Source organism: Chamaea fasciata, unplaced genomic scaffold (assembly GCF_029207755.1).
Source record: "Chamaea fasciata isolate MVZ Bird 193981 ecotype frontalis unplaced genomic scaffold, bChaFas1.0.hap1 SCAF_6, whole genome shotgun sequence".
Classification (NCBI taxonomy): Eukaryota; Metazoa; Chordata; class Aves; order Passeriformes; family Sylviidae; genus Chamaea; species Chamaea fasciata.
In genome coordinates this window covers 69,070,154-69,080,040 of record NW_027094091.1, presented here as the reverse complement: position 1 = coordinate 69,080,040, position 9,887 = coordinate 69,070,154, and the positions used below count along the sequence as shown (strand labels likewise).

Below are 9,887 nucleotides of genomic sequence, written 5' to 3'. Positions count from 1 at the left end.
AAACACCTGGCGGAGGCCTATGCCGAGCCGCAAAGAACATGGCGGCCGGGACGGAAGTGGCCTCAGCCGCAACAAAGATGGCGGCAAGGAAAAGCGGAAGTCACGCGACGCCCCTCACACAATGGCGCCCAGGCGCGAGGCGCCCGACCTTCCAAAAAGGGCGGCCAAAAGGGCGCGAAAAATTAAGGACCCTATAGGCGTTTAGCCAGATGCCTGCACGAAACCCCGACAACGGCGCCGCCGGGGCGCAATTTTCCGCGGCGTCTCCAGGTGTGGGGACACGGGCCGTGTGCTCAGCCGCGCCGCGCTTGCTTTTAAATTCGTGGATTTATTCAGGCGTCTGTGTAAACACCTGCCGGGGGCCTATGCCGAGCCGCCAAGAACATGGCGGCCGGGACGGAAGTGGCCTCAGCCGCAGCCAAGATGGCGGCGAGCAAAAGCGGAAGTCACGCGACGCCCCTCACAAAATGGCGCCCAGGCGCGAGGCGCCCGACCTTCCAAAAAGGGCGGCCAAAAGGGCGCGAAAAAATAAGGACCCTATAGGCGTTTAGCCAGATGCCTGCACGAAACCCCGACTACGGCGCCGCCCGGGCGCAATTTTCCGCGGCGTCTCCAGGTGTGGGGACACGGGCCGTGTGCTCAGCCGCGCCGCGCTTGCGTTCGGATTCGCGGATTTAGTCAGGCGTCTGTGTAAACACCTGCCGGGGGCCTTAGAGGTGCCGCAAAAAAGATGCCGGCGGGACCGGAAGTGGCCTCAGACGCAACCAAGATGGCGGCAAGGAAGGGCGGAAGGCTCGTGGGGCTCGTCGCGGCCGAAAATCGCCGAGTGCAGCTCACACCCTGCAATGGCAAAAGCTGTTTTATTAAAACTCAGCCGAGAATTTTCCTCTTATTTCCAGGTCACAGGATATACTGAGGCTGAGAGGGATCCTAAAATCTGACTCTCAAGCGGACGGACCGTTTGAGAATCGAACTCAGCACCTTGGCATTACCCGGACTCTGCTCCAAGCAGCTGAACCAATCTCTGCATTATGGGGATGGACCTCCATAGGATGGCAACGCTTGGCCCCACTAAGGTAAGTGCAGTGCCGCCTTCTCTGCCAAAGCTGCTTCACACACCAGCCCCTGGAATGGCTCGAGGGCAGAAGTGGCTGGCAGCTCACGACAGCACAAAGCTCTTCCAGTGACGCTGATTTCCTGTCCTTTCCAGGATTTACCCAGCAGCTGCCGTAAAAGTACTCACACAAAGTCTCTTTCCGGGCGGAAAGGAGCAGGACAAGTCCTGAGGCTTCCCTTCTTCCACGACCAAAGCTCTGCAGAGAGGCAGGGCCGGTCCCACCCGCACAGGGGCGTTTCCTGCAGGTGAGTGTTGCCGGGCCAAAATGATGGCAGCTGCTGAGGCCGGGGCTGCTTTTCTGGCCGGAGGCCTCGGTGCCCCCCCGTGCCGCCTGCAGTGTCCCTCGGTGTTTCCTGCAGGTGTCCCGGGTGCCCGGAGGCGCAGGGAGGAAGGAGGCCGGCAGCCCCAGCGGGGCCAGCAGCCCTGGGATGATGTGCAGGGAGGAGCTGTGCCTGCGGGGCCCCGCCCGTGGCAGCGGCGGCCAAACGCAGGGCCCGGGGCCGGGCTCGGGGCTGGCACGGACACGGCCCCGGGGCTGCCGCGGCTCCTCGGCCAGGGGCTGCTCCCGCCGGGCACGGGGAGATGCTGCAGCCCGGACAGAGGCACCCACAGCCCAAGAGCTCCCCGGGGAACAGCTGGCATTGCCCGGGAACGGCGGCTCGGGCTGTCTGCAGAGGGGCTCAGACAGCAATTCCCACCTCCCGGAGCTCCCACACAGTTGCCAGGGATGTCCTGGCCACCCCAAATCCCCTCCCTTTCAGCCTGAGGACATCACCCGTCGGCAGCATTAAAGCCAAGGCGCTCCTCCCTCACAGAAATTAAATCCAGAGCAACGGCCCTCGGAGATGCCTCAAAATCAAAGGTTTGAGTGGGATGGAGTTTCGTTTGGATGAAGTCTGGACTTTTCCAGGGAGCCGGCCGGAGTGCAGAAGTGATGGAAAGCTTTTGCAGGTGGGTCCCACTGGAGGTGTGCTGAAGGCAGGGATGGGCGTCCCTTGCCTGAGGGAAAGGCACTTGCAGAGGCCACTGCTGGGGCTCGGAAAGGAGCTGAGCTCCTGCAGGGAGCTGTGTCCTCCCGAGGGCACAGGGGCTGCCTCAGCACAGGCCGGCCAGTGCCTTCTCCTGCTCTGAAACATCACCTGGAGCCCGAGCTCAGGGGGGTGGCTGAATTCCAGGGAAATCTGACAGGTGACCCCCAGGGGGTGAGGGTTATAATTAACCAAATCTATGGAATAGAAACCTATCCTGTCCCCATCCTGCTGAGCTTCCTTGGAAGCTCTGCTGGTTCCTGACACGTCTGGCATTCAAGCAGCAGCTCTGCGTGGGAATATCCGTGCTCCGTGAGGCACTGTGAGGTTATTGCAGCGGGAACTGAGCAGGGAATTCGGGGCCGTGGGTATAATTCATCTAAACTAGCAAAGGTGACAGTGAACCCCAAATCTGGGCACCACACAGAGAACAATCTTTGTGCTGCCCTGTCAGCTCAAGCCCCTGGGCTGGGAAGTTTTGGGAGTCAAACATATGGAATGATAGAAGTCACAGCAACTGGTGTCACCCCGAGGGACAGTCCAAGTCCCAGACAATTCCTCTGCAATCCCCTCGGGGGGAAAACACCCTCTGTCTGCCAGGAGCCCTGACTCTGTTTCTTCTAGCAGCTGTGTTGGGCTTTAAGAACTTGAAATAACTTTGAAGCCAAAGAAATCACCTTTTCCTACTGGTTTGATTGTTGTGTTTGGTTTTTGTTTTTTTTTTTTTTTTTCTTTCAGATGCTGGACTTGCTTCTGTGGATGTGTGCTGAGCTCTGGCTGCAGGGGACTGCCAGGCCTGAATGGCTGTGAGTCTGTGTTCTTCTCGCTGGGGAAGCGGAAATAATTATTAATTAGACTGCAGAAATGTTTTCAGAAACCTTTCCCCTTTCCTGCCCTTTGCTGGTGGATCTTCTCTTTCTGCCTTTGACTTTACAAAGCTGTTCCCTGATGTCATTTCCCCTGCCTGAATTCCTTGCAGCTCCTAGCTGGGAAAAACTGGGATGATGTCCTGGGGATGTTCTTAGGGGAGGACAGAGGTGAGATTTTTGCCTGTATTTTTCTAATATTTTCTAAAATTTCAGGGAGCTGCTGCTGCTGCTGCTCCTGCTCCTGCTGCTGCTGCTGCACAAGTGGAGCCTTGTCAGCGAAGACCTGCATCTGCAGGAGGCCCCGCAGGCCCTGGCTGGGAAGTGCCAAAACAAAGAAGTGATCAGTAAGTGCTGAACTGCTTCCAGGAGGGCGTATTTTGTTGCAGCCGTTACAGACCAACAAAAGAATGGTGCTGTGTCCGCGTGATGTTGGTGACTTTGTGTGAGTTGCTTTATTAAAGCCAATCGTTGGTAAGGGTTTTGAGCATCCCTTGGATAGCCCTTGGAGCTCTGGGTGCCCTGGCTGTCTCTGCGGTGCCCTTGCCGTCCCCTGGGTGCACTTTGGGGTCCCCGGGCTGTCCCCTATGTGTCCCTGGGGTGCCCTGGCTGTCCCTTAGGTGTGCCTGGGGGTTCCCTGGCTGTCCCCTAGGTGTCCCTGGGAGTTCCATGGCTGTCCTCTAGGTGTCCCTGGGGGTGCCCTGACTGTCCCTGGGGTGCCCTGACTGTCCCCTAGGTGTCCCTGGGGGTTCCCTGGCTGTCCCTGGGGTGCCCTGACTGTCCCCTAGGCGTCCCTGGGGGTTCCCTGGCTGTCCCCTAGGTGTTTCTGGGGGTTCCCTGGCTGTCCCGTGGCTGTCCCTGGGGGTGCCCTGGCTGTCCCTGGGGTTTCCTGGCTGTCCCCTAGGCGTCCCTGGGGGTGCCCTGGCTCTCCCTGGGGTGCCCTGGCTGTCCCTTAGGTGTCCCTGGGGTGCCCTGTCTGTCCCCTAGGTGTCCCTGGGGGTTCCCTGGCTGTCCCTGGGGTGCCCTGACTGTCCCCTAGGCGTCCCTGGGGGTGCCCTGGCTCTCCCTGGGGTGCCCTGGCTGTCCCTTAGGTGTCCCTGGGGTGCCCTGTCTGTCCCCTAGGTGTCCCTGGGGGTTCCCTGGCTGTCCCTGGGGTGCCCTGGGTGTCTCTTGGGGTGCCCTGACTGTCCCTGGGGTGCCCTGGCTGTCCCCTAGGTGTCCCTGGGGGTTCCCTGGCTGTCCCCTAGGTGTCCCTGGGGGTGCCCTGGCTGTCCCCTAGGTGTCCCTGGGGGTTCCCTGGCTGTCCCTGGGGTGCCCTGGCTGTCCCCTAAGCGTCCCTGGGGGTGCCCTGGCTGTCCCTTAGGTGTCCCTGGGGGTGCCCTGGCTGACCCTAGGTGTCCCTGGGAGTGCCCTGGCTGTCCCCTAGGTGTCCCTGGGGGGCCCTGGGTGTCCCTGGGGGTGCCCTGACTGTCCCTGGGGTGCCCTGGCTGTCCCGTATGTGTCCCTGGGGGGGCCCCAGCTGTCCCCTGGCTGTCCCTGGGGGTGTCCTGGCTGTCCCCGAAAGTGCCCTCCCTGTCCCCTAGGTGTCCCCAGGGGTGCCCTGGCTGTCCCCTAGGTGTCCCTGGGGGTTCCCTGGCTGTCCCTTGGGGTGCCCCGGCTGTCCCTTGGGGTGCCCTTGCCGTCCCCTAGGTGCACCTTGGGGTCCCCGGGCTGTCCCCTAGGTGTCCCTGGGGGTGCCCTGGCTGTCCCCTATGTGTCCCTGGGGTGCCTTGGCTGTACCGAAGGTGTCTCTGGGGGTGCCCTGGCTGTCCCGTGGCTGTCCCTGGAGGTTCCCTGGCTGTCCCCTAGGTGTCCCTGGGGGTTCCCTGGCTGTCCTTGGGGTGCCCTGACTGTCCCCTAAGCGTCCCTGGGGGTGCCCTGGCTGTCCCTTAGGTGTCCCTGGGGGTTCCCTGGCTGTCCCTGGGGGGGCCCTGGCTGTCCCCAAAAGTGCCCTCGCTGTCCCCTAGGTGTACCCAGGGGTACCCTCGCTGTCCCCTAGGTGTACCCAGGGGTGCCCTGGTGTCCCCTAGGTGTCCCTGGGGTGCCCTGGCTGTCCCCTAGGTGTCCCTGGGGGTGCCCTGGCTGTCCCCTAGGTGTCCCTGCCTCGCCCGAATCCTCGACTCCGCCTCCGGCGCCATGGTGACACCCCTCCCAGTCTGGACCAGTGTGGCCACACCCCCTCCCCTGGGGCCATCCGACCCATCCCAGTATAGACCAGTTAGGCACCGTGTGCCCACCACGGACCCCCACACGCCTGCCAGTTCATCCCAGTCCACTCCCCGTCCATCCCAGTTCTCTCTGATCACCCTCCCAGTGCTCCCAGTCCATCCCAGTCCCGCAGGTGTTGGTGCTTGTGGCTTGATCAGCTGGTGCCTGTCCGCAACGTGGAGCGGGTCAAACGAGGCCTCAGGGGGACGGGGGAGCGGATTTGGGGGGTCCTGGGGGTCCCGAGTTGTCCTGGAGGGGTTTGGGGGGTTTTGGGGGGTCTGGGGGGAGTCCTGGGGGCTGCTTTGGGTGGTTTTGGGGGATCTTCGGGAGGTTTGGGCGGCCCATTTGAGGCATCAAAGGAACCTGAGGAGGGTTTTGGGCGCTCCTGGAGGTCGGGGGGGCCCTGGGGGTGGTTTGGGGGGCACTGGGGGGTTCCAGCCCGTGACCCCCCCCGTTTTTGACCCCCCCCCCCCCCCCCGAGCTGTTTCGGTCTCATCGACGCCCTCCTGAAGCCCAAGGGGGGGTGGGCGCTGGGCCCCCCCCGCTGCCCCCTCCCCCTGCCACCCCCGCAACGCCCTGCAGGTGAGGGACCCCCAAAAACCCCTCCCCAGACCCCAGATTCACCCCTGGGACCCCAAAAAACCCCCCAAACCTCTCCCCGGACCCCAAATTCACCCCTGAGGCGCCATAAAACCCCTAAACCCCTCCCCATGAACCCCAAATCCACCCCTGGGACCCCCCAAAACCTCCCCAGGACCCCAGATCCACCCCGGGACCCTCGAATCCATCCCTTGGACCCCCAAAAACCCCAAAATCCATCCCTGGGACCCCCCAAAACCTCCCTCCAAACCCCAAATTCACCCCTCGGACCTCCAGAATCCCTCCACAGGCCCCCTCAGGGGTCGTTCCCCACGAAAAAGGGCGGGAAACGTGAGGGGAGAAAAAGGGCGGGAAATGTGAGGGGAGAAAAAGGGCGGGAAATGTGAGGGGAGAAAAAGGGCGGGAAACGTGAGGGGAGAAAAAGGGCGGGATCAAGTGGGAGGGCTCAGTGGAATTTTGGGGGGCGTCAGCGACGGTGAGGGAAGATCAATGGAATACTGGGGGGGCATCAATGACATTGGGGGGGGTCAGTGACACTCGGGTGGGGATCAATGATGCTGTGGGGGGGTCGATATCAGCTCGGGGGGCGGCCATGGGTTTTTGGGGGGCCGCAACGCAGGCGGCCGTGCTGGGTTTGGAGCGGGGGGGCCCCTTCAACCCCTGGGGGTGCCCTGGCTGTCCCCTAGGTGTCCCTTGGGGGCCCTGGCTGTCCCCTAAGTGTCCCTGGGGGTCCCCTGGCTGTTCCTGGGGGGGCCCTGGCTGTCCCGTATGTGTCCCTGGGGGGGCCCCAGCTGTCCCCTGGCTGTCCCTGGGGGTGTCCTGGCTGTCCCCGAAAGTGCCCTCCCTGTCCCCTAGGTGTCCCCAGGGGTGCCCTGGCTGTCCCCTAGGTGTCCCTGGGGGTTCCCTGGCTGTCCCTGGGGTGCCCTGGCTGTCCCCTAGGTGTCCCTTGGGGTTCCCTGACTGTCCCTGGGGTGCCCTGGCTCTCCCTTAGGTGTCCCTGAGGATGCCCTGGCTGTCCCTTAGGTGTCCCTGGGGGTTCCCTGGCTGTCCCCTAGGTGTCCCTGTGGGGGCCCTGGCTCTCCCTGGGGTGCCCTGGCTGTCCCTTAGGTGTCCCTGGGGGTTCCCTAGCTGTCCCCTAGGTGTCCCTGGGAGTGCCTTGGCTGTCCTTTAGGTGTCCCTGGAGGTTCCCTGGCTGTCCCCTAGGTGTCCCTGGGGGGCCCTGGCTGTCCTTGGGGTGCCCTGAGTGTCCCCTAAGCGTCCCTGGGGGTGCCCTGGCTGTCCCTTAGGTGTCCCTGGGGGTTCCCTGGCTGTCCCCTAGGTGTCCCTGGGGGTGCCCTGGCTGTCCCCTAGGTGTCCCTGGGGGTGCCCTGGCTGTCCCCTAGGTGTCCCTGGGGGTGCCCTGGCTGTCCCTGGGGGGGCCCTGGCTGTCCCCAAAAGTGCCCTCGCTGTCCCATAGGTGTACCCAGGGGTACCCTCGCTGTCCCCTAGGTGTACCCAGGGGTGCCCTGGTGTCCCCTAGGTGTCCCTGGGAGTGCCCTGGCTGTCCCCTAGGTGTCCCTGGGGGTGCCCTGGCGTTCCCTGGGGTGGCCCTGGCTGTCCCCAAAAGTGCCCTCGCTGTCCCCTAGGTGTACCCAGGGGTACCCTCGCTGTCCCCTAGGTGTACCCAGGGGTGCCCTGGTGTCCCCTAGGTGTCCCTGGGAGTGCCCTGGCTGTCCCCTAGGTGTCCCTGAGGATGCCCTGGCTGTCCCCTAGGTGTTTCTGGGGGTTCCCTGGCTGTCCCGTGGCTGTCCCTGGGGGTGCCCTGGCTGTCCCTGGGAGTGCCCTGGCTGTCCCTGGGGTGCCCTGGCTGTCCCCTAGGTGTCCCTGGGGGTGCCCTGGCTGTCCCTGGGGTGCCCTGACTGTCCCCTAGGTGTACCCAGGGGTACCCTCGCTGTCCCCTAGGTGTACGCAGGGGTGCCCTGGTGTCCCCTAGGTGTCCCTGGGGGTGCCCTGGCTGTCCCCTAGGTGTCCCTGCCTCGCCCGAATCCTCGACTCCGCCTCCGGCGCCATGGTGACACCCCTCCCAGTCTGGACCAGTGTGGCCACACCCCCTCCCCTGGGGCCATCCGACCCATCCCAGTATAGACCAGTTAGGCACCGTGTGCCCACCTAGGACCCCCACACGCCTGCCAGTTCATCCCAGTCCACTCCCCGTCCATCCCAGTTCTCTCTGATCACCCTCCCAGTGCTCCCAGTCCATCCCAGTCCCGCAGGTGTTGGTGCTTGTGGCTTGATCAGCTGCTACCTGTCCGCAACGTGGAGCCGGTCAAACGAGGCCTCAGGGGGACGGGGGGGCGGATTTTGGGGGGTCCTGGGGGTCCCGAGTTGTCCTGGAGGGGTTTGGGGGGTTTTGGGGGGTCTGGGGGGAGTCCTGGGGGCTGCTGTGGGTGTTTTTCGGGGATCTTCGGGAGGTTTGGGCGGCCCATTTGAGGCATCAAAGGAACCTGAGGAGGGTTTTGGGGGCTCCTGGAGGTCGGGGGGGCCCTGGGGGTGGTTTGGGGGGCACTGGGGGGTTCCAGCCCGTGACCCCCCCCGTTTTTGACCCCCCCGCCCGAGCTGTTTCGGTCTCATCGAGGCCCTCCTGAAGCCCAAGGGGGGGTGGGCGCTGGGCCCCCCCCGCTGCCCCCTCCCCTGCCACCCCCGCAACGCCCTGCAGGTGAGGGACCCCCAAAAACCCCTCCCCAGACCCCAGATTCACCCCTGGGACCCCAAAAAACCCCCCAAACCTCTCCCCGGACCCCAAATTCACCCCTGAGGCGCCATAAAACCCCTAAACCCCTCCCCATGAACCCCAAATCCACCCCTGGGACCCCCCAAAACCTCCCCAGGACCCCAGATCCACCCCGGGACCCTCGAATCCATCCCTTGGACCCCCAAAAACCCCAAAATCCATCCCTGGGACCCCCCAAAACCTCCCTCCAAACCCCAAATTCACCCCTCGGACCTCCAGAATCCCTCCACAGGCCCCCTCAGGGGTCGTTCCCCACGAAAAAGGGCGGGAAACGTGAGGGGAGAAAAAGGGCGGGAAACGTGAGGGGAGAAAAAGGGCGGGAAACGTGAGGGGAGAAAAAGGGCGGGATCAAGTGGGAGGGATCAATGGAATTTTGGGGGGCGTCAGCGACGGTGAGGGAAGATCAATGGAATACTGGGGGGGCATCAATGACATTGGGGGGGGTCAGTGACACTCGGGTGGGGATCAATGATGCTGTGGGGGGGTCGATATCAGCTCGGGGGGCGGCCATGGGTTTTTGGGGGGCCGCAACGCAGGCGGCCGTGCTGGGTTTGGAGCGGGGGGGCCCCTTCAACGCCTGGGGGTGCCCTGGCTGTCCCCTAGGTGTCCCTTGGGGGCCCTGGCTGTCCCCTAAGTGTCCCTGGGGGTCCCCTGGCTGTTCCTGGGGTGCCCTGGCTGTCCCGTATGTGTCCCTGGGGGGGCCCCAGCTGTCCCCTGGCTGTCCCTGGGGGTGTCCTGGCTGTCCCCGAAAGTGCCCTCCCTGTCCCCTAGGTGTCCCCAGGGGTGCCCTGGCTGTCCCCTAGGTGTCCCTGGGGGTTCCCTGGCTGTCCCTGGGGTGCCCTGGCTGTCCCCTAGGTGTCCCTTGGGGTTCCCTGGCTGTCCCTGGGGTGCCCTGGCTCTCCCTTAGGTGTCCCTGAGGATGCCCTGGCTGTCCCTTAGGTGTCCCTGGGGGTTCCCTGGCTGTCCCCTAGGTGTCCCTGTGGGGGCCCTGGCTCTCCCTGGGGTGCCCTGGCTGTCCCTTAGGTGTCCCTGGGGGTTCCCTAGCTGTCCCCTAGGTGTCCCTGGGAGTGCCTTGGCTGTCCTTTAGGTGTCCCTGGAGGTTCCCTGGCTGTCCCCTAGGTGTCCCTGGGGGGCCCTGGCTGTCCTTGGGGTGCCCTGAGTGTCCCCTAAGCGTCCCTGGGGGTGCCCTGGCTGTCCCTTAGGTGTCCCTGGGGGTTCCCTGGCTGTCCCCTAGGTGTCCCTGGGGGTTCCCTGGCTGT

General features: G+C 64.0%; 1 long non-coding RNA gene across 1 annotated transcript; it reads left to right on the top strand.

Moving 5' to 3' along the window:
- Positions 1–1,243: 1,243 nt before the first annotated feature.
- LOC136290745 (uncharacterized) lies at positions 1,244–2,952 on the top strand. Its single transcript, XR_010721359.1, has 3 exons — positions 1,244–1,362; positions 1,933–2,068; positions 2,884–2,952. It is a non-coding gene; the product is annotated as an uncharacterized lncRNA (long non-coding RNA).
- Positions 2,953–9,887: the final 6,935 nt, after the last annotated feature.